The 23,947-nt window shown below is 50.3% G+C and overlaps 7 pseudogenes across 7 annotated transcripts; 4 read left to right on the top strand and 3 right to left on the bottom strand.

The window, feature by feature from the left end:
• Window positions 1-2,226: 2,226 nt before the first annotated feature.
• On the bottom strand, window positions 2,227-2,591 carry LOC306800614 (feather beta keratin pseudogene; annotated as a pseudogene). The gene has a single exon. The product of its transcript is annotated as a feather beta keratin pseudogene (transcript).
• A 3,759-nt stretch (window positions 2,592-6,350) lies between these two features.
• On the top strand, window positions 6,351-6,753 carry LOC306800539 (feather beta keratin pseudogene; annotated as a pseudogene). The gene has a single exon. The product of its transcript is annotated as a feather beta keratin pseudogene (transcript).
• Window positions 6,754-9,159: 2,406 nt separating this feature from the next.
• Window positions 9,160-9,521, bottom strand: LOC306800272 (feather beta keratin pseudogene; annotated as a pseudogene). Its single transcript has one exon. The product of its transcript is annotated as a feather beta keratin pseudogene (transcript).
• Window positions 9,522-12,206: 2,685 nt separating this feature from the next.
• Window positions 12,207-12,562, top strand: LOC306800070 (feather beta keratin pseudogene; annotated as a pseudogene). Its single transcript has one exon. The product of its transcript is annotated as a feather beta keratin pseudogene (transcript).
• A 2,814-nt stretch (window positions 12,563-15,376) lies between these two features.
• On the bottom strand, window positions 15,377-15,732 carry LOC306800314 (feather beta keratin pseudogene; annotated as a pseudogene). Its single transcript has one exon. The product of its transcript is annotated as a feather beta keratin pseudogene (transcript).
• Window positions 15,733-18,192: 2,460 nt separating this feature from the next.
• Window positions 18,193-18,548, top strand: LOC306799291 (feather beta keratin pseudogene; annotated as a pseudogene). The gene has a single exon. The product of its transcript is annotated as a feather beta keratin pseudogene (transcript).
• A 2,999-nt stretch (window positions 18,549-21,547) lies between these two features.
• LOC306799051 (feather keratin 2 pseudogene) lies at window positions 21,548-21,859 on the top strand (annotated as a pseudogene). The gene is made up of 2 exons: window positions 21,548-21,661; window positions 21,707-21,859. The product of its transcript is annotated as a feather keratin 2 pseudogene (transcript).
• The last annotated feature ends 2,088 nt before the right edge of the window (window positions 21,860-23,947 follow it).

The raw sequence follows: 23,947 nt of genomic DNA, 5'->3' as shown, positions 1-23,947 counted from the left end.
CACAAACAGAGATGAGTGCTTCTTCTTTCTTCTCCCTAGACTCTTTGAGACTAAATCAAAGTGTTTGAGGTTCTTTGGGATATTGAAAACCTGTTCCAAGATGACTTTTAGGAATTATTTCTCCAATTTCACTCCCCACTGGTACACTTTGCTCTTCTGTGCATCACAGCAAATTTTCACTTGCTTGAACACACACCTGGATACACTAGTGCAGCTCTATCCATGTCTCTGACACAAGGACATCGTGCGTGGTGTGCTCACTTTGGCTGCACTCAAGTTCCTCCAAATCTTCATCATCTCCTAAAGCCATTTACAGATCTGCTTGAGCAGGTCCACGTCTTCCCTTTTATTCTGTCTTCAGAGAGAAACACACAAGCCTGGTCTCATCAGTGTTCAGGAGAGGGCAGAATGTGCTGCCCACCCTGTGGGAACAGCCTCAGAAATAGGAGAATTTTTGCTCAGCTCATTCACAGGGTGAGGACACGTCCAATCCTTCATCCACCCACACCCCAAGTCCTTCTTCTCACTGATGCTCTTAATTAACTCATTGTTCATCCAACATCCATTATTGAGATGGATCCAATGCAGGTGCAGGACCTTCCTCTTGGCCCTGATGACCTTCATAAGCTGCACACCCGCCCATCTTCCCTGACTGTCCAGTACCCTCTGGATGCCATCCCTTCTCTCCAAACAATCATCTACACCACTCACCTACTTTTATTCACATTCTTGCTGAGGGGACACACAATTGCGCTCTCCATGTCCCTGGGAAAGATGGGAAGTGATAATAGTTGGAATACAATTCTCTGAGTCACCACTCCTCCCTGTTCTCCACATAAGGACATGGAGCCATTGAGCACAACTCTTTGAGGAGATCTTCCTGCCCATTCCTTATCCAGCCTTCAACTTCACATTTCTCCAGCTTAGAGGCAAGGATGTTTTCTGGCATGGGAACAAAAGTTTTGCACGAATCCATATGATATTGGTCCCTCTTCCCTCATCCACCCATGCTGATACTTATTCCATCCCTTCAAAGCTGTCACCAGGATCCTAAGGACAAGAGCAGAACATGGAATTGTAGAGCTGCAGGAAGCAAAACAGTCCATCCCTCATGACTCACCAGGCTGTGCCAGGCAACAGCCTGGAAAATGTCCCAATGTCATGGGACAAGGCTGTCCAAAACCTTCAGCCACAGACCATCCTCAAGGCCATACTCCTCATCGTCCCAGCAGAGTCTTTTATTCCTTGTTCCCAATAACCCAAAGATTAAGAATGCTCTTCAATATCACCAGAGCAGAGCAGAGGGGCAGAATCTGCTGCAACTGGATGGCAGCAATCCCAAACCTGCAGGATACAGGCTGGGTGATGAGGGGATTGAGACCAGCCCCAAGTAGCAGGAATTGGGGTTTTAGATGGAGATTTGGATATGCCATGGCCATGTGCACTCACAGACCACAAACCCTCTGTGTCCTGTGCTCATCCCCACAGTGTTGGCAGCAGATGAGCAGGGGATTAATTTGCCTCTACTCCTCTCTGGCAAGACCAGAATTTTTTGTTCAACTTTAGGACCCCTATGATCTGCTCTAGAAGATATCCTAGTTAGCTGTGTAGATGATGAGGGACTGGAGCAATGGGTGTCCAGCCAAAGGGAACACACCACCCAGACAGGCTTGTGCAAGTGTCAGGGATAAATCTGCATTAGTGTATCCAGGCCTGTGTTGTAGAAACAGAAGGGTCTGTGGGATGTACTAGAAGATCAAAGCATGCCAGTGGTTGGTAGAGCTGGGCAAATAAATCCTAAAAGTGGTCTTGGTACACTTTCTAATCCAAATGGTGTCTACGGTCCTGGCTCAGTGCTGAGAGAGACTGGAAAACTCCTGGGACAAAAAAGAAGGAGGAGTCATCAGAGGCTATGATGCAGTAAAACTTTATTGAGGTAGAAGAATGAAAGGTCAGGATCATCCAGCAGTAGTGAGATGGTCTGAGCTGCATGTAGGGCAACCCTCAACCACTGTACTTGGCTCACAGGAGGATTTTCCACACCATCAAGAACCTCCTGCCCCAGAGTGGGAGCAACCCAGCAGAGGTGCCTAATGGTCTCTGACTTGGGAGAAGTGGTTTGCAGCAGACAGGAATGGAGAGAGCTTAAGGGGCGATAAACAAACAGTACAGAGTTGGAGCAGAGGAGCAGATAGACCGTGTTTGCAGCCAGCCTGGGCTGTCCCCTTAGCAGGTGGAGCAGCCCCTTCTGCCATAGCCACAGCCCAGGCCTCCCAGCCCATAGCCAAATCCACGGCCATAGCCCAGCCCATAGCCAAAGCCACCAAAGCCACCAAATCCCCCAGAGATGGGCTGTCCCTGCACACTGAGCTCAGTGCCCACGGCAGCCGAGGAGGTGGATCCGACGGCGGTGCTCTGGGGGAAGGAGGTCATGATGGGTCCTGGCAGGGTGACCAGCACAGGGGAAGGGTTGATGATGACACGGGAGTCCTGGCATTGCAGGGCACAGGGCTCGTTGCAGCTGTTGGCCAGCGGGGTGGGTCCGCAGGGTCGGCAGAGGTCGTAGCAGGCCATGGGTGTGGTGTGGAGGGTCCCTGGAAGAGAGGGGGGTGAGGTAGGGCAGGGCTGTGGGGGTGTGAGGGGTGGTGATGCAGGAGGGTGAGGGAGTGTGGAGGCTCTTGTGGGGCTGTGGGGAGGCGTGAGGGCTGCTGAGGCTGGGGCTGAGCGTGCTGGAAGAGAGGGGTCAGGGGTGCAGGAGCAGGAGGGTCAGGGGCTTGAGACTCACCTTGTCAGTACAGGAGCAGGAGGAGAAGGAATGAGGAGAAGTGTGTGAGGGTGAGAGGCTCTGGTCCCGGCTTTTATGCTGGTCCTAGAGGGGCAGGACAGCCTTGTCCCTTGGCCTTGGGGCATTTTGGAGGCTGCAGGTTGGAGAGTCATGATTTGGCAAGTGTTTTCCTTCCTGATGTTCTGCCATTCCATTGCCTGCCCTTGAATCCGTGTCCATCTGACCTTCACAACAACTTTATTGCATTGGTATTTGGGACGATTGCACTGTTTGATGTGTGTCAGGGAGAGCTGAATAAACAACCAGTGCCCAGCAGTGTCATTTTGTGACACATGTCCTGTGTTTTATGGGTGTCTTTTGAATATTGGGACTCTGTTCTCTGCCACTGGATGTCCATCAGTCTTTGTGTTGCACCCAGGAAGGCTGAGGGATCTGCTGATGTCCTGGGGAGGTCAGTCTTCAATTGATTGGCAAGGTCCCAGTGCCTGGGAGTTTTTCCTGATGGATGAAAGAGACCCCATGTCCTTATTTCTTGCGTAGTATCAAGAGAGAGGATCTGGAAATTAGAGGCTGGTTAGGTCGATCCTGTTTCAATGCTGTGGATTTCTCACCATTCTCTGGAAATGTATACTCTGTAATTTAAAGTGTATTTCTTCACCTCTTTAAGAAATCAAATAAGTAAGTAACCAATGATACTTGATCACGTTTAGTCAAGGCTGGTCTCTGACGTGAATTTACTTATTCCGCATTCAAACCATGTGGTTTCATAACTTATATCCTGTCAGTTGTAATATTATATTCCTGTTAGGAAAAAACACTAATTGCTACTGGATGGTCATTGTGATCCTATTTCCTCCTCTGTCATGGTACTGGCATGTCTTTGTGGAATTCTGTGATTCTCTGTCCTTCTCTAGAGGCTGTGTCCATCTGACCTTTGTGGCATTTTTTAATTTTGAGGAGGAGAGGTCAAAGGATTGGTATCACTCTTTTGTGTCAGGCACATAGAAGATGACAACAAAGCCTACAAGAATTGGAGTCTTATGAGTGAGGTCATGCCATAGAACAATACAACATCTCCTTTGTCCATTCTATCCTTCTTGCAAAAATAAACCTTGCATATCCCCCATTTCTAATCACAACAAGGATTCTTCAGTCCCTTCAACCTTTTGCTCTTCTTGCACTGTTCTTGCTTCTCTAAGCTCATCTCTTCCAAAAAGCCCAACACATCACCCCAAATCAGATATCCCTATCTCAGAGGAGACAGGAAGTGTCAGTCTGCTAGAAACCCTTTTCCAGAATTTCTTTTGCTAGAAGGATGCATGGCCATCTATTGATCCGTTTGGTCTCTGCCATTACAATAATGGGATTCTCATTTCCAATTGACCCCCAGTCATTCCTGCTGGCAACACTTTACACTTCTTTCTTACCCAGGATATGGTTGGTGCTCTGGGCAGAAAATTCACATTGCTGCTTCCTGTCAAGATTTTGGTCCACCCAAAACCTTCAGGTCTTTCTCTGTGGAACTGTGGAACTGCTCTTAAGGATTTCCTCTCCCAAACTGTTCTGATGTCTGGGACTGTCCAAACCCGGGTGCAGGACCTTAAACTTGGAATTGTTGAAGCTGCAAGAGGTTCTTATGTTCTTAACATTCCCAGAGTCCCCTCCTGATGGGGTCCCTCCAGGTTCTTGTGTCAACTGCACTGCTCAGCTTCCTGGCACTTGCAAACCTGCTGAGAGTGGTCTCAATCACACTGCTCATGTCCTTGATAAAGGCATTCAAAATCACTAGACCTGAAGGCCTCATCATCAGCCTCCACATGTACATGGAGACATTGACCATCACTCTCTGGCTGTTCCTCATCCATTCATTAATCCACCTTTGAAACCCACGTGTCTGCAATTCAGAGATAAGGATGTTATGTGGGACTGTGCAAAAGCCCTGACAGAAATTCAGGATGACACCAGTGTCCCTTCCATTGGCAACCAGTGTTCTAGTAGGAAAGAACCTTCTCTTCCTGGTGGAGCATAAATGGATCTTGACATCTCCATGTACCCTTCACAGCAAGAAGCTACAGCAGTTACCAGGACAGGAATTAGGAAGAGAAATACAAGCAGATTGAGGGAACTGAACATCCTGTTCCTCACCACAGGTGAGGCCTCATGGATGTGAGCATGGTTGACCAAGAGCCACCATGACACTGATGGGACTTGAGTATCCTTAAGATGAGGAGAAGCTGAAAGAGGTGGGAGTTCTTCCAAGCAGGAGGCAGGAATGCAAATGCGACACGTTGTCACTATGCCATGGAATGACCTCACTGATGACACCCCAATCTTGTAAGCTTTGCTTGAATTTTCTGCATGTCCTGACAACACCTTGGTCTCTAATTGCAACTAAAACCTACCACCAAGGTCAGGTGGAGATAGCCTCAGGAGCAGAACATGAAATTGCACAATTTCACAAAGAAACAACTAAACCATGGCAAAGAAGGAAAGAAGAGCTTGCTGGCTATCCATTACTAATTATTTGGTCTTGCTCACAGGAACAAAACACTAAGGCTTATGATTATAAGTTACTACACCTTGTGGCTTGAATGCGGAAAAAGTTAATTGTTGACAGAGATCAGTTTGGGAAAAAAAGGATCAATCCTGGTTTGTTATTATTTGTAGGATTTCTGAATGAGGCCAAGAAATACACTTTAATTGACAGAGTACATGGTCGAGTAAATGTGAGAAATTCAAATGGACCATAACAATGGAACAAGTTCAGCCTGAAAACAGTCTCCTGTTTTCCAGATTCACCCTCTTGCTCACATACAAGACACAAGGGCATGAACTCCATGAATCAGGAACTGCTTCCAGACACCAGAACAGTTCCAAAATATTGTTCAGTGACCAGGGCATCAGAAGGTCCCTCAACATTCCTGGGTGCAACACAATGACTGATGGACGTCCAGCAGCACAAAAAGAGTCCCAGTCTTCACAGGGCACCGACAAACCACAGCATAGGAGTGCCACAAAATGACCTCACTGATGAATTTGCATTTCTGCTGGGCCCTGGTTGTTTATTCAGCCCTCCCTGACACACATCTAACAATCAAATCCACCCAAATGCCATCTTCTAAAGCTGCCGTCAAGTTCCGATGAAACCAGCCTCAAGAGCTGGATATAACACTGCAGAGTTGTGAGAATGAAAACACTCCCCACATCATGACGCACCAGGCTGGGCCAGGCAGAGAGCTGCTGGCTAAAAAATGCCCCAAGGCCATGGAACAAGACTGTCCTGCCCCTTCAGGACCAGCATAAAAGCCAGCCCAGAGCTTCTCTCCCTCACACATTTCTCCTCACTCGTCCTCCTCCTGCTCCTGCAAACAAGGTGAGTCTCAAGCCCCTGACCCTCCTGCTCCTACACCCTTGGCCCGTCTCTGCTCAGCCCCAGCCCCAGCCTCAGCAGCCCTCACACCTCCCCACAGCCCCACAACAGCCTCCACACTCCCTCACCCTCCTGCATCACCACCCCTCACACCCCCACAGCCCTGCCCTGCCTCACCCCCCTCTCTTCCAGGGACCCTCCACACCACACCCATGGCCTGCTACGACCTCTGCCGACCCTGCGGACCCACCCCGCTGGCCAACAGCTGCAACGAGCCCTGTGCCCTGCAATGCCAGGACTCCCGTGTCATCATCAACCCTTCCCCTGTGCTGGTCACCCTGCCAGGACCCATCATGACCTCCTTCCCCCAGAGCACCGCCGTCGGATCCACCTCCTCGGCTGCCGTGGGCACTGAACTCAGTGTGCAGGGACAGCCCATCTCTGGGGGATTTGGTGGCTTTGGTGGCTTTGGCTATGGGCTGGGCTATGGCCGTGGATTTGGCTATGGGCTGGGAGGCCTGGGCTGCTATGGCAGAAGGGGTGGCTACAACTGCTAAAGGCCTTTGGCACCACTCCTGACAGCAGCAGCTCTCTGCTCTGGGAAGAGTTCCTGCAAGCAAAGCACCTTTTCTGGTGGTGCCACAGATGATTGTTGCCCTACTTGCACCTCAGACCAGCTCCCTTCCACTGGTTGCTCCTGAGTTCTCACTGTTCTACCTCAATAAAGTTTTCCTGCATCATAGCTTCAGATGTGTCCTCCTTCTTTATTCCCCTGAGACTCTTCCATCCCTGCTCAGTACTATTCCAGCATTGTAGAGACCATTGGGGTGGGTGAAAAAAAGTTCCAAGACCACTTTTGCATGTAACTCCCCAGTTCTATTACCCACTAGCATATTTTGCTCGTCAAGTGCATTCCATCAAACCTTCAGCTACTGAATCACAGGCTTGGATACACTAATCCTGATCTATCCCTTCCTCTGGCACAAGCCCCTCATTATCTTGAAGGTGGTGTGTTCCCTCTGGCTGGACACCAGCTGTCCCTGTTCCTCATCAAGTTCCAGGCACATCTATAGATCAGATGAAGCAGGTCCATGTCTTTCTTGTCTTTGGGGATGAACTCTGGTCTTAGAACAGGAGTGCAGAGGGTGAGATTCTCCCACTCTTTTGTGCTGCCCAGGCTGAGGGCATGAGCCCAGGGAAACAAGGGGTATTCTGGTTGGTGAGTGCACATGGTTAGGGCACATCCAGTTCTTCCTCCAACTCTCTAATTCCTCCTCCTTGTGTCTGTTCTCAATCCCCTCATCACCCAGCCTGTATCCTGCAGGTTTGGTATTGCTCCAATCCAGGTGAGGGAGATCCTGCCCCTCTGCTCTTCTTCCCTCGTATTAGAGAAGTGTGTTTATCTCTGGGTTAATGGGAATAAGGAAGAAAAGACCCTGATGGATAACATCCAGAGTATGACCTTGAGGATGATCTGGTGCTGAAGATTTGGAACAGCCATTGGCTTTGATATTGAGGCATTTTTTCAGGCAGTAGCTCTGGCAAATCATAAGGTGGGGAATGTTTTGCTTCCCTCAGCACTTCAGTATCGTGTCCAGAAATTGGGGTCGTGCCTATCTGACCTTGATGACATCTTTAAATGGTCTGGTATTGATTCCAGTATTGTTGGATGAGGGGAGAGGGAACAATATCATGTACCTGGACTAGTGCATAGCATTTGTTCCTGTAGCAGAAGGCATATGCACTCTGGAAAGATGTGGAGTTGTGGTTTGACCATGTGGTGGATAAGGAATGGATGGGAAGGTCTAACTCAAAGAGGACAGTCTTAGCCAAGCTGTTGTGGTCATTGGCACCATGTGTGTGGAAAAAAGGGATGACTGGTGACAGGCAGAAGCTGCTTTATTATTTCCCATCTTTGTCAGGGACATGGACAGTGGGATTGAGTGGGATGTCCAGCACAATCAGAGACTAGCTGAGTACTGAGGTTGGCTGTCTGGAGGGAAGGGATGGCATCCACAGGGTCTGGAACAGGTTTGGGCAGTGGGATATTGTCAGTCTCATGAAGCTGAACGTGGCCAAGTGCAAGGTCCTGCACTTGTTTTGGAGCAATGCCAAACATGACCACAGACCGAGCAATGAGAGAATTGAGAGCAGCCCAGAGGAGAAGGACCTGGAATGCTGGTAGATGAAGAAATGGACATGCCCTGGCCATGAACACACACAGATCTGAAAGCCCCTGAATCCTGAGCTCATCCCCACAGCATGAGAAGCAGGTGAGAGGGAAATTCTGCCCCTCTGCTCTGCTCTTCTGAGAATGGACGTGTATTCAGAAGACATGGACCTTCTGAAGCAGAGCTGTAGATGGACAGGGAAAATTATGAGGGAATAAGTGGTGTCCAGCCAAAGTGAAAATAAGACCCATACAGGGTTTGTACAAGAGGCAGGGACAGACCTGTGTTGGTGTATCCAGGACTGGAAATGAAGGGTTTGGGGGATGCAGTGGAAGAGCAAAGTGCAGGTGAAGGAAGAGGACATTTCACAATATTGCAATGCAAGAGAACTTTATTGAGGCATAAAGAGAAGTGAAAATCATGAGCAGCAAGTGGAAGAATTCGGGCTGAGGTACAGGTACGGCGACCATCAGCTGTGGCCTCTCTGCTTGCAGGTGGATTTGCCAGACCATCAAAGACTTCCACAAGTTGAGCAGCCTGATGGAGGAGATGCCCAGTCATCTCTGGCTTGGGAGAAGGGGCTTACAGCAGAGAGGACTGGAAATAGCCAAAGGGGTGACACAAAGGAAGTGGGAGAAGAGGATGGATGGAGATGGGCCATATTTGAAGGCAGCCCATGTTGGCCCTGTGGCTAACACCTTGCTTGGTGCCCTGAGAGCAGGAGATGGAAGTACTGGGTCCATTTCAGAGCCTTGGTCCAGAGAGGCATCCTCAATGCCTGGGGTGTGTTGCAGGGAGTGGTTGGCTGGTATCAGGAGTGCTGGGGAGGGTTCTTAGCAATTGTAGCCTCCCCTTCTGCCATAGCAGCCCAGGCCTCCCAGCCCATAGCCAAATCCACGGCCATAGCCCAGCCCATAGCCAAAGCCACCAAAGCCACCAAATCCCCCAGAGATGGGCTGTCCCTGCACACTGAGTTCAGTGCCCACGGCAGCCGAGGAGGTGGATCCCACGGCGGTGCTCTGGGGGAAGGAGGTCATGATGGGTCCTGGCAGGGTGACCAGCACAGGGGAAGGGTTGATGATGACACGGGAGTCCTGGCATTGCAGGGCACAGGGCTCGTTGCAGCTGTTGGCCAGCGGGGTGGGTCCGCAGGGTCGGCAGAGGTCGTAGCAGGCCATGGGTGTGGTGTGGAGGGTCCCTGGAAGAGAGGGGGGTGAGGCAGGGCAGGGCTGTGGGGGTGTGAGGGGTGGTGATGCAGGAGGGTGAGGGAGTGTGGAGGCTGTTGTGGGGCTGTGGGGAGGCGTGAGGGCTGCTGAGGCTGGGGCTGAGCAGAGAGGGGTCAGGGGTGCAGGAGCTGGAGGGTCAGGGGATAGAGACTTACCTTGTCAGCACAGGATCAGGAGAAGAAGGTGTGAGGAGGAGTGTGTGAGGGAGAGAGGCTCTGGGTCAGCTTTTATCCTGGTCCTGAGGGGTGGGACAGTCTTGTCCCTTGCCTTGGGGCATTTTTTAAGGCGGCAGCTCTTTGCTATCCCAGTGTGGTGAGTCATTGTGTGGGGAGTGTTTTCTTTCATGCAATTCTGCAATTCCATATTCTGACCTTGAGGCTCTGTCCATTGACCTTGACGGCAACTTTTAAATGCAAGAATTAGTGGCCATTATCTCGTTGCTGGTGACTTTCTGAACATGTTTAAGATCTAAACAACCCTGAGGACCACGGATGTGTCAGCAAGGAGGACACGCCATGGCATAATGACCTAATTTCCCATTTGCCTTATTTTCTTCTGAATGAAAGAACCCCAGCTCTGTCTACTTCTTCTTCTTTTTAGGGTACTCCAATCTTTCCAGTGTCACGGCCTCCTGGCACTGCTCTTGGTCAACCATGTCCTTGTTGCACTCTGCAACCTATGTAGAGCACCAGCAGTGCATGACAAGATGGTTGACATCCTCATCCTCTGCATATTACGTTTCCTATTAAGTTATTTCCTAATCCTCTCCTGTTAATTGCTGGATATTTTTACATCAGAGGGTACATGGCCACCTCATGATTCATTTATGCTTCACCAGGATCACAAGGAGGTCCTTCCCTGATCAAATGGTCTTGTTAACAAGGGAATGGCAAGTTATGTCATTCCTGGACTTCTATCAGGGCCTTAACACAGTCCCACAGGACTTCCTTTTCTCTAAACAGCAGACACGTGGGTTTGAAGAGTTAACTAATCAGTGGATGAATAATTTCCCTCACACTTCTTCTTCCCCTCATCCTCCATGAGGTTTCCTTTCCAAGTGTCAGTCACAGCCCAGCACTGTGACCCCCACAGTGTTACCTTGCTGGGTCCAGCTGAGTCGAGCACTATGGATGAACCAACATGAGACTGTGAGGAGCATAGGATAAATCCCTAAGTCTCATGGATTGTTTTCCCATCTCCAATGGGAAAGGCAAGACAAGTCTGGAGAGATGTAGGCAAGGTAGGGAGGATGAGAATGTGGTTAAAGGGGCAGACAGTCACCCCAAGAACACTTGAAAAGCTTGGAGCAGCCTAAAATATCTGTGAGGAAACAGGGTCCCTATTCACCAAACAGCACAGCAGGGCTATTGGGGTGACCTCACTGATGACACCCCATCTCCACTAGGCTTTGGTCACGTTTTCAACCCATCCTGACTTAAAACATCAAGACCAGCATTTAGACTCTAATATTCCCATTTAAAAGATGCCGCCAAGGTCAGATGGACACAGACTCAAGAGAAGTACGTGGAATCACAGAATTCCACAAAGGAACACCTGCACCATGACAGAGAAGGGAAGAGCAACTCATTAACTGTCCATTAGTAATTACTCATTTTGCTAGTAGGAACACAATATTACTGACAGGATAGAAGTTACGAAACCTTTTGGCTTGAACGCGGAATAAATGAATTGACGTCACACACTAAGCTGGGAAAAAAGGGATGGGCCCAGGTCTGTGGTTGTGTTTAGAATTTATAAACGACATCAAGAAATACACTTCAAGTGATAGAGTAGCTTGTTGGGTAAATTTTAGAAATCTAAATGGACTATAACGTTGGAACAAGTTCAGCCTGAATAGCCTCTACTTTGCAAGACCCTGTCTCAAAGCCATTCAAGACACAAGGGTAAGAACTCTCTTTCTTCCATCAGGAAGATCTCCCAGGCACTGTGACCTCTCCAGATTATTGCTGAGTGACCTCCCCAGGACATCAGCAGCTCCCACAGCACTCCTGGGTGCAATACAATGACCAATGGACATACAGGGGCACAAAAACAATCAGTCTTCACAAATCACACACAAACCACAGCACATGTGAGCTTCAAAATTACCTCACTGATGATATTGCAACTATGCTGTGTTTCCTTGTTTATTCAGCCCTCCCTGAAATGCATGAAACAATCAAATACTCCCAAATACCAGCTCTCATTCTAAAGGAGCCTCCAAGGTCAGATGGACAAACTCAAGGGCTGGATATGACACTGCAGAATTCCACAAAGAAAAACACTCTCCACATCATGACGCACCAGGTTGAGCCAGGCAACACCTGCTGCCTCCAAAATGCCCCGAGGCCATGGGACAAGGCTGACCCGCCCATCCAGGACCAGCATAAAAGCCAGGACCAGAGCCTCTCTCCCTCACACACTTCTTCAGACATCTCCTCTTGCTCCTGTGCTGACAAGGTGAGTTTCAAGCCCCTGACCCTCCTGCTCCTGCACCCCTGACCCCTCTCTTCCAGCACGCTCAGCCCCAGCCTCAGCAGCCCTCATGCCTCCCCACAGCCCCACAACAGCCTCCACACTCCCTCACCCTCCTGCATCACCACCCCTCACACCCCCACAGCCCTGCCCTGCCTCACCCCCCTCTCTTCCAGGGACCCTCCACACCACACCCATGGCCTGCTACGACCTCTGCCGACCCTGCGGACCCACCCCGCTGGCCAACAGCTGCAACGAGCCCTGTGCCCTGCAATGCCAGGACTCCCGTGTCATCATCAACCCTTCCCCTGTGCTGGTCACCCTGCCAGGACCCATCATGACCTCCTTCCCCCAGAGCACCGCCGTCGGATCCACCTCCTCGGCTGCCGTGGGCACTGAGCTCAGTGTGCAGGGACAGCCCATCTCTGGGGGATTTGGTGGCTTTGGTGGCTTTGGCTATGGGCTGGGCTATGGCCGTGGATTTGGCTATGGGCTGGGCTGTGGCTATGGCAGAAGGGGAGGCTACAATTGCTAATAACCCTCAGCACAGCTCCTGACAACAACCACCTACTCCCTGGAACACGCCCCAGGCATTGAGGATGACTCTGGGCCAAGGCTCTCAAATGGACTCGGCGCTTCCAGCTCCTGCTCTCAGGGCACCAAGCAAGGCAGTAGCCAAGGGACCAGCCCGTGCTGCCTGCAAACATGGCCCATCTGCCTCCTTCTCTTCCTCCATTTTCTTTTCTGCATCACCCCTTGGTCTATGGGTGGTCTCCTCTGTTGCAAACCCCTTCTCCCAATTCAGAGACAATCAGGTACCTCCACCATTGGGCTGCTCTCACTGTGGGGCAGGAAGGCCTTGATGCTCTGGCCCAACTGCCTGCAAGCAAAGGCCATTGGCTGATGGTTGCCCTACTTGCCCCTCTGACTTCTCTCTTCCAGTAATTGCTCATGACCTTCCAGTGTTCTTTTAGTTCAATAAAATTATCTTGCATTGCAGCATTTTTCAGTGTCCTTCTCTTCATGGGCACACACTGGCACACTTTGCCTTTCCAGTGCATCCCACAAACACTTTACTTCCTTAATTCCAGGCCTGAATACACCAAAACAGGTCTGTCCCTGCCTCTGGTACAAGCTGTGTATGGGTCTTGTTTTCACTTTGGCTGCACACCAGTTGCCCTAGACACTCATTATCTTCCCTGTACCTCTACAGCTAGGCTTCAGCAGGTTCATATCTTCCATTTCCTCAAGTACTCAGAGTTGAAAAAACTCAAGTCTCTCAAGATCAGAGCAGAGGGTCAGAATCACCCCCTCACCTCCTGACTATGCTGTGGGGATGAGCCCAGGATATGGAGATGTTTTGTTCTGTGAGTGCACATGGCCAGGCAATGTCCAATTCTTTGTCCACCAACACCCTGAGTCCTTTTCCTTGGGCTTGGTCTCAATCAACTCATCACCTATCCAATATCCATTCCTGAGGTTGCTATGTGTCAGAGGGGACACGGCCCAGCTCATTATTCAGGATGCTGAACAGAGGTGTCCACATGGATCCAACTCCTGGGCTGTACTGGAGATTCACCTCCATTTTCACTTTAGGCCACTGATCAAAAGCCTCTGGCCTCAGCCTCAGCCACTCTCAGGCCACTCACTGCACTCTCTGGCAACCTAGACTTGCTCAGCTTCTCTGAGAGTGTTGAATGGGGAAGAGTCTAAAAGACTTTACAAAAGGATTGTGTCCAACAGCAGCCACAGCTCTTTCCTCATGCCCAAACTGGGCCACTGGCACAGGGCAAACACAGAGCTCAGCCAAGCACCACTTCCTGCAGGGAAATCCTTCAAGGGAAGTGGCCTCAGCTCTGGGCACTTGCCATAACTCAAGACCCCAAAGACGTGGCTCATCCCTCCACTGCTGCTGCTCCCATTTTCATGAAGGCCAAATTCTTCCTGAAAAGTTTGATGGGATCCCAACAGTGGTGAATGACTGAACAGCAACTGATATCGTGTACATGGACTTGTGCAAAGCTCAAGTCTTCTTCTTGTGGCAGACAACATCTTTATTTCTGACCTGGAGAGATGTGGAATTGATAGCTAGAACATCAACTGTGAGGTGGAAAATGGGTGGGATGGTCTCACTCAGAGAGTTGTGATCAACGGCTCCATGTCTGTGAGGAGAACAGGGATCAGAGGTGACCTACAGAGGCTCATATTGGGACCATTGTCACTTCACACCTTTGTCAGGCACAGGGACAGTGCAATTGAGTGTCCCCTCAGCAACAATGGGAATGACATCAAAGTGAGTGCTGTGGTTGATTGTCTGGAGGGAAGGGATGGCACCCAGAGGGTTCTGGACAGGCTGGGGAGATTGGGAGATGCGATTGTCATGAAGGTCAACAGGACCAAGAGCAAGATCCTAAATCTAGATTGGAGCAATCTCAGTACAGGATACTGGATGGGTAATGAGTTGATTAAGAGCATCCCTGAGGAGGAGGAATTGGGGTGTTGATGGTTGGAAAATTGGACATGTCTTGGCCATGTGAACACCAAACAGAAACTGTACGTGCCATGGGTTCATTGCCACAGTGCGGGCAGAAGTTGAGGAGGGAATTCTGACACTCTGCTTGGCTCTACTCTGGTGAGACCGGAGTTCTGTGCTCAGCTCTGGGGCCTCAAGGGAAGGAACCTGCTCATGGAGATCTGTATATGGGCTAAAGAGACAAGGAAGGACTGGAGCAACTGTGTGTAGCCAATGTAAAAACATAGCCTAGGAGGATCTTGTGCCAGAGACAGGGATAGATCTGTTTAGTGTATCCTGGTCTGAGATCAATCAAGTGAAGGGTTTGTGGGATGCACTGGAAAAGTGAAGTGTGCCTGTGCCATAAAGGAAATGGAGACATTAGAATGCTGCAATGCAGGACAATTTTATTGAGGCAAAAGAACAGTGAGAGGTCATGAGTGGCAAGAGGAAGAGGATTGGTCTGAGTTGAAAGTAGGGTGACCACCAGCCAAGGTCCTTTCCTTGCACGCCATTTGGCCAGAGCATCAATGCCATCCTTATCCCCAGTAGAAACAATGTCATAGTGGAGATTCCTGATTCCTCCTGTCTTGGGAGAAGAGATTTGGAGCAGGAGGGAATGGACAGAGATGAAAGGGAGTGGGAGAAGAGGAGGAGAAGGCCATGTTTCCAGGCAGCCGGGGCTGACCACTTGGCTACTGCCTTGCTTTGTGCCCTGAGAGCAGCAGCTGGAAGTGCTGAACTCGTTTGCAAGCCTTGGACCAGAGTGGCATCCTCAATATCTGGGGTGTGTTCCAGGGATTGGGTGGTTGGGGTCAGGAGTGATGCTGAGGGTACTCAGCAGTTGTAGCCACCCCTTCTGCCATAGCCACAGCCCAGCCCATAGCCAAATCCACGGCCATAGCCCAGCCCATAGCCAAAGCCACCAAAGCCACCAAATCCCCCAGAGATGGGCTGTCCCTGCACACTGAGCTCAGTGCCCACGGCAGCCGAGGAGGTGGATCCAACGGCGGTGCTCTGGGGGAAGGAGGTCATGATGGGTCCTGGCAGGGTGACCAGCACAGGGGAAGGGTTGATGATGACACGGGAGTCCTGGCATTGCAGGGCACAGGGCTCGTTGCAGCTGTTGGCCAGCGGGGTGGGTCCGCAGGGTCGGCAGAGGTCGTAGCAGGCCATGGGTGTGGTGTGGAGGGTCCCTGGAAGAGAGGGGGGTGAGGCAGGGCAGGGCTGTGGGGGTGTGAGGGGTGGTGATGCAGGAGGGTGAGGGAGTGTGGAGGCTGTTGTGGGGCTGTGCTGAGGCTGGGGCTGAGCGTGCTGGAAGAGAGGGGTCAGGGGTGCAGAAGCAGGAGGGTCAGGGGCTTGAGACTCACCCTGTTGTCAGAAGGAGCAGAAGGAGAAGGTGTCAGGAGAAGAGTGTGAGGGACAGGAGCACAGGGACGGCTTTTATGCCGGTCCTGTAGGGGCGGGTCAGCCTTGTCCCATGGCCTTGGGGCATTTTGGAGGCAGCAGGTGTTGTCTGGTCCAGCCTGGTGCATCACTGTGTGGGGAGTATTTTCCTTCCTGCAACTCTGCAGTGTCATGACACTTTCTAGAGGCCCTGTCCATCTGACCTTGGCGGCATCTTTTAAGTGAGAGCTGGTACTTGTGAGAATTTGATTGTTTGATGCATGTCAGGGAAGGCTGAATAAACAACCAAGCCCAGCATAATCGCGATATCATCAGTGAGGTCATTTTGTGGTGCTCGTGTGCTGTGGTTTGTGGGTGCTTTGTGAAGACTGGGACTCTGTTCTGCGCCCTTGCATGTCCATCAGTCATTACGTTTCTCCCAGGAATGCTGAGGGAGCTGTTGATATTCCAGGGGAGGTCACTCTGCAATAACTTGGAAAGGTTATAGTATGTAGGAGTGTTCCTATGGGTAAAAGAGGCCTTGTGTCTTGAATTGGATCAAGACAGTGCATCAGGAAAAGTAAAGGCTGGTCCGGTTTAACTTGTTCCGGTGTCATGGTCCATTTGGATTTCTCATCTTTACACTACATTGTAGTCTGTCATTTAAAGTGCATTCCTTGACCTCATTAAGAAATCCATTGAACAAAACCCAACCCAGCATGATCCATTTTTTCCCAGTCTGGTCTGTGTGTGATGTCCATGCCTTTATTCCACATTCAAGCCCTAAGTTTTCATACCTCACATCCTTTTCTCACATCTGTTCCTGCTAGCAAAATCGAGTAATTGGTAATGGTTGGTCAGAGTAGTCCTCTTCCCTCCTCTGTCACGGTGTGTGAGTTCATTTTTGGAATTCTGCAGCTCCTTCTTTTGAAGCCATGTCCATTGGACCTTGGTGGCAGATTTTAAGTGTCTTAGAGGTTAAGGACAGGTCTTGATGGCAAGTGTCATGGTGGGCTGAAGACATGTCCGAAGCCTTGGAGGGCTGGGGTGTCAGCAGCGATGTCACCTATGGCACTGGTGTATCCTGGTTTTTGGGTGCAGTGTGAAGTGGGGGCCCTAACCATCACAGCTCTGTCAGGATTGTTGGGCTTTTCAGGAGCAGTGCTTGTGAGGAACTGCTCTTTCCATGATGTTCTCTCCATCTCCACCATGTTGCCAACATTCAGAACCTGTCTATATTCCTAGACTTTCCTGATGGAGATGGGACGTAGATCCTTGTGTTTTAGGAGGCCACCAATGCTCCACAAAGTCTTGAGCTGGTTCAACCCTAGTGCTCATCTCAGCTGGGACCAGCAAGGTGACACCGTGGGGTCACAGAGCTGGGCTGTGACTGAGCCATGGAAAGGCAAAATGGTGTAGGATAAGGAGAACAAGACACATGAGGAGCAAAGTTCCCCATCCATTGATTAATCCACCCTTGAAACCCATGTGCCTGAGCTTTAGGAAGTCTGAGGGAGTGGACTGTCCTGGTCCCCACCACTAGCTGGGCTCACTGGCGGAAGAAAGATGTGGACATGGTTGACTGTGAGCACTGCAGGGACACTGACAGCACTGGGGTTTCCTCAAAATGGGAACAGGCTGAGAAAACTGAGGGTTCTTTCAGGCGGGAGACAAGAATGCAAATAGGAGATGTTGTCAATATACCATGGTATGACCTCACTGACAACACCCCAATTATCCTGAGATTCGGCTAAGTGTTCTACATGTCCTGACATACTCCATAAACAACAAGATAATGGTCACCAATTCTCCCAATTCAGATGTTCTGCCAATGTCATATGGACACTGCCTCGAGGGAAGAGCAAGGAATTGCAGAATTGCAGGAAGGAAAATACTTCCACAAATCATGACTTGCCAGCTTGTGCCAGCCAAGAGTTGCTGCGTAAAAAATGCCCCAAGGCCATGGGAGAAGACTGTCCCACCCATCCAGGACCAGCATAAAAGCCAGCCCAGAGCCTCTCTCCCTCACACACTTCTCCTCAAGCCTTCTCCTTTGTCAGTGCAGACAGCAAGGTGAGCCTCAAGCCCCTGACCCTCTTGCCCTCGCAGCCCTGACCCCTCTCTTCCAGCACACTCAGCCCCAGCCTCAGCAGCCCTCACGCCTCCCCACAGCCCCACAACAGCCTCCACACTCCCTCACCCTCCTGCATCACCACCCCTCACACCCCCACAGCCCTGCCCTGCCTCACCCCCCTCTCTTCCAGGGACCCTCCACACCACACCCATGGCCTGCTACGACCTCTGCCGACCCTGCGGACCCACCCCGCTGGCCAACAGCTGCAACGAGCCCTGTGCCCTGCAATGCCAGGACTCCCGTGTCATCATCAACCCTTCCCCTGTGCTGGTCACCCTGCCAGGACCCATCATGACCTCCTTCCCCCAGAGCACCGCCGTTGGATCCACCTCTTCGGCTGCCGTGGGCACTGAACTCAGTGTGCAGGGACAGCCCATCTCTGGGGGATTTGGTGGCTTTGGTGGCTTTGGCTATGGGCTGGGCTATGGCCGTGGATTTGGCTATGGGCTGGGCTGTGGATATGGCAGAAGGGGTGGCTACAACTGCTGAGGGCTCTCAGCATCACTCCTGACAGCAGCAGCTCACTGCTCTAGGGAAGAGCTCCTGCAAGCAAAGCACCTTTTCTGGTAGTGCCTGTCCTATATGCACCACACACCGGATCCTTTCTTCTTCATTCTCCCATCTCTTCATTTTTGTGCCTCAATAAATTTTTCCTGCATCAAAGACTGTGATGCGTCCTGTTCTGTAATTTCAGTGGTCTCACTTCCTTACCAGCACATTCCACGCCTCAACAGGTCATTGGTATATGTGCAAGAGCACCTTCCCTCACAAATATATTGAAAAAAACTAATAACAAATCTGGTACAGGAAGCACAGGAGGGGACGCTTTCCAGAACACAACACAAACCTTATTTGCCTTGGAAACATTAATGCTCTTCAGGGTGCAGCAATGCTAAAATATTTCCATGTCAGTGCACACTTGACAAACTCTCTTCCCACCAAGACTCTTGAACTCTTCTGGGAAACAGACTCACAAAATCATCCACTTGGGCAGGAAATCCAGAGTGCAAGTTCTTCAAGCAAAATAAACAGGAGCAGAACTTCCAGAACCATGGACAGTTCAGTGTCGTTTCTCCCAGGACAGACAATCCTACAATTCCACTATGGCTACCCTCACTATGAAAGATTCTTGCCTTCTTTAGTAATTCCATTCCCTCTGTTTACCCTTTGCTATTGCCCTCTTGTCCTGTATGTGTGCACTGCTGAGAAGAGCCAGGCTTCATCGTCTGCCATCAGAGATTTGCACACACTGATGACACTTCCCCTCTCCCCCTGGGAATCCCAGCTATCTCAGTTTCTCATCCAGGATTGATTCACCAACCCCTTTGGAATCTTGGTGGTTCTGAACTGCTTGCCTCTCACTAAATTGACTTCATTTTCACACTGGGGAGCCCAGAATTGCCCACAACACCTTACGTGGGACTCACCAGTGCTCAGAAAACACCAAGAGTCACCTCCCCCTGCCTCACAACAACACTTCTCCCCAGCCTTGACCTAAAGACTTGGGATCCCTTTTCCCAAAATGGTGATATAGGGATACCTCCTGCTCCATTCCTTCTAATCCAGAACCACAAAGGCTTTTCCAGAGAAGCGAATAAATGTTCCAAGTGATGTCCTGGGATGACTCCTCCCAAGAAAATGCACTTGGCAGCTGTCCTTGCTGAAGTCCAGCAAATGTCCAGAACCTGTCATGTTTTCACTGCTGGTCCAGTGGATTCAACAGGGGACTTGATTCAACTTCTGGGTTACAGCACTGGGGACTTGCCGCCATCTGGACTTTGGGACACTGCTCACAAGCCTCTGGATCCAGCCCTTCAAAACTTTCTCAGTCCACAATTCTGAGCAGTGACACATCCAGGACTTGCCTGGGTTGTTGAGGATCAGGCAATGCTCACCTCCAAGAACCCTGGGCGACCTCCAAATCCTCATTCAGACAATCACAAGTGGCCTCACTCTTTTGCAGTCAGCCCAAGAGAAGATCAAAAATATCAAAACATTCGAGGCTAGAGTGTCACCCAGTCACCCACTGAGCATGTCCAAACAGAAGAGTGAGGTCTGATGTCAGACTTTGTTAACTAGAAAAAAGGCATGGAGGAATGGAAGGCAATGGAAGGTGCAACACCTCCTCCTTGGTACAGCTGCATAGCTCAGACCAACCTACCAGAACTGTGAGAAATTGGGGGTAATTTTTCAGAAGGCACACACAAAGAGCACACAAGGGCCATGGGGTGACCACAGTGATGACACCCCACCTCTCCAAGGCTTGGGTCATTGTCTTCAGCCCTCCCTGACATGAATCATCAATAGAAGATTTTGACCTTTTAGTACTTGCAATTAAAAGCAACAGACACAGATGGACAGGGCCTCAGGAGTAGGATATGGAATTGCACAATTCCACAGAGACCCACTCACCTTGTCAGGAAAAGACAGTGTAGCTCACTAATTGTCCTTTAGTAATTACTGGTAATTTACTTACAAGAACACAATGTTAACAATTACAGGTTGTGAGCTATGAAACTTGTGGCTTGAATGCGGAATAAGTGAATTGATGTCACAGACAGCCTGGGAAAAAAAAGTATCAAGCCCAGTTTGTTGTTTCTTTATTGGATTTCTTAACAATGTCAAGGAATACAAATCAAATGGCAAAATAAATTGTCATGTAAATTTGAGAAATCCATATGGGCCTTAACACTGGAACAAGTTCAGCCTGAATAGCCTCTCATTTTAAAGGTCCTCTCCCTTGATCACATTCAAGACACAAGGCCATAAACCCATTTTCATCCATCAGAAACTGCTCCCAGATACTTGCCAAGTTATTGCACAGCGACCTCCCCAGGACATCAGAAGCTCCCTCAGCATTCCTGGGTGCAACACAATGACTGATGGACATCCAGGGGCACAGAAAAGAGTCCCAGTCTTCACAGGGCACCGACAAACCACAGCATAGGAGTGCCACAGAATGACCTCACTGATGACACTGCAAATCTCCAAGGATCTGGTTGTTTATTCAGTTCTCACTGACACACATTGAACAATCAAATCCACCCAAATACCAAACCATGAAAGCTGCCAACAAGGTCAGATGGACATAGCATCAAGAGCAGGGCACGGAATTGTAGAATTGCATGAAGGAAAACACTCCCCACCTCATGACTCAGCCCCAAGGCTATGGGACAAGGCTGTCCCACCCATCCAGGACCGGTATAAAAGCCAGCACAGAGCCTCACTCCCTCACACACTTCTCCTCACACCTCTTCCTCCTGCACCTGCAGACAAGGTGAGCCTCAAGCCCCTGACCCTCCTGCTCCTGCACCCCTGGCCCCTCTCTTCCAGCACGCTCAGCCCCAGCCTCAGCAGCCCTCACGCCTCCCCACAGCCCCACAACAGCCTCCACACTCCCTCACCCTCCTGCATCACCACCCCTCACACCCCCACAGCCCTGCCCTGCCTCACCCCCCTCTCTTCCAGGGACCCTCCACACCACACCCATGGCCTGCTACGACCTCTGCCGACCCTGCGGACCCACCCCGCTGGCCAACAGCTGCAACGAGCCCTGTGCCCTGCAATGCCAGGACTCCCGTGTCATCATCAACCCTTCCCCTGTGCTGGTCACCCTGCCAGGACCCATCATGACCTCCTTCCCCCAGAGCACCGCCGTCGGATCCACCTCCTCGGCTGCCGTGGGCACTGAACTCAGTGTGCAGGGACAGCCCATCTCTGGGGGATTTGGCTTTGGCCTTGGCTATGGGCTGGGGGGCCTGGGCTGTGGCTATGGCAGAAGGGGTGGCTACATCTGCTAAGGGACCTCATTACCACCCCTATCATCAACAATGAGCTTGGGACTCTGGCAACAGCTCCTGAAAGCAAATCACCTCGGCTGCTTGTCACTTACTTGCATCTCACACTGCATTCCTTCTAGCTCTTTCTCCTGATTTCATTTTTTTCCCTCAATAAAATTTTCATGCATCAAAGTCTGAGTTGCCTCCTTATCTTTTCTAATTCCAATATATTCACATCCTTACCCAGCAAATGCCATTTGTATGGATGGCAAAGTAGCAGAACACCTCTCTTAGCAAAGATGTCACCACCAGTGACAACCCAGAATGGCACTGGAAGCATGGTACACCTTCCAGAACATGACACAAACCTACTTCCTCAGAGGTTTTTACACACCCATTATCTCCTGCTCATGGTTCTGGCAGAGTCTCTCTGTGCCTGCTCACACTTGACAAAATCTCTTCCCCTCCAGGACTCCTGAACCCACCCAGCAAACAGGGAAGAACATCATCATCCACTTGGGCTCAAACTCTGGAATGCAAGAGCTTCATTTCCCTCTGCTCGAGCAAAGTCAGCAAGGGCAGCATTTCCAGGACCATGGCCAGCACAGTTTTGCTTCTCCCAGCAGACTCCACCAGTTTTTCCACTCTGTGACCACTCTCACACTGAAAAACTCTTTCCTTCTTTGCCCACATGATTCCATCTGTTTTCTCTTCTCTCCTTTCTCCTTTTCCTTCACGTGTGTGCAATGTTGAGAACTGCCAGGCTCCCTCAACATTATCGTCTGCCATCAGGGATCTGAGGACACTGATAACACTCTCATGTTCAGCCTTGTCTCCTGGGAGTCCCCATTTTCTCAGCTCTCTAGGAAAGATTCTCCTGCCCTTTCAGAATCTTAGTCCCCTGATCTGATCTTGTTTAACTAAGCCCTTGTGCTTCTTTCACTGGACAACCAAGAACCACACCACCCCACATGGGACCCCACTAATGTTCTAAAGAGAGAAAAGCCCACTTCTCCTGACTTCATGGCAAGAATTCCCTGAAATCTGTCTTGGATACTGGTGATGCCTTTTCCTGGAAGGAAAGGATTGAGATTTTTGTAGTCCCTTTATTCTCCACCAGTACCACAGAGTCCTGCTCAGAAAAGCTTCTTTCCAGCCTCTCAGCCCCCAGCATGACCTGGGGCTCACTGCCATTCCTGAACAGATGCAGAACTTCATGTTTCCCTTGCTTGAACTTCAGGAGATTCTTTAATCCTCACTCTCCAGCTCCCTCTGACTGGTGGCACAACCAGGGGGTGCCTCAGCCACTCCATCAATTGTCAACTTGCTGAGGGGACAACAGACCCACTGCCTATGTCATTTTTGAGGATTTTCAACAGTGTTGGCCTAATGGATACAACTCTTGACCTATTTCCCTTGAGAACTGCCTTGATTTGAATTTTGGGACACTGATCCCCAAACCTCTGGGCCACAGCCACTCTCAGGTCACCCACTGCACTCTCAGAGAACCCAGACTTGCTCAGATGCTCTGGGAGCATGGAATGGGAAGGAGTCTCAAAGACTTCACAAAAGGCTTGAGCTCAACAGCAGTCACAGTTGTTTCCTCATGCCCAGGCTGAGTCACTGGCACAGAGCAAACAAGAGCTCAAACACCATTTCCTCAAGGGAAATCTTCCATGAGAAGTGGCCACACTTGATACAACTCAAGACCCCAAAGGTGCTGGGTCTCTTCTATCCTGCTGCCACTCCCCTTTGACCTCTGCTCCCTTGCAACCAACATCCATGGAATCAGTTCAGCTGGAAAAGCCTCTTGAAATTGAGCACCACTGTTAATGCAGGACTAAAAAATCCACCACTGAACAATCACATCTTAGAAACATTTTTGCTGTAAAAGGTCTAAATCGAAAATACAATAAAACTCTAACCTCAGCACTACCAAGACCACCAATAACCCATGTCCTCAAGTGACGTATGTCAAGGGATATTAAATCCCTGCAGGGATGATGACTCCACCACTACCCTGTGCAGTCTGTGACAGGAATGACAATATTCTCCACAGAGGAAGCTCCCTTAATATCCAGCCTAAGTTCCTCCTAAAGACACTTGGAC

This window comes from Erithacus rubecula (assembly GCF_903797595.1).
Source record: "Erithacus rubecula genome assembly, chromosome: 3".
In the NCBI taxonomy this organism is placed as follows: domain Eukaryota; kingdom Metazoa; phylum Chordata; class Aves; order Passeriformes; family Muscicapidae; genus Erithacus; species Erithacus rubecula.
This window is presented reverse-complemented; position numbering and strand designations above follow the sequence as displayed.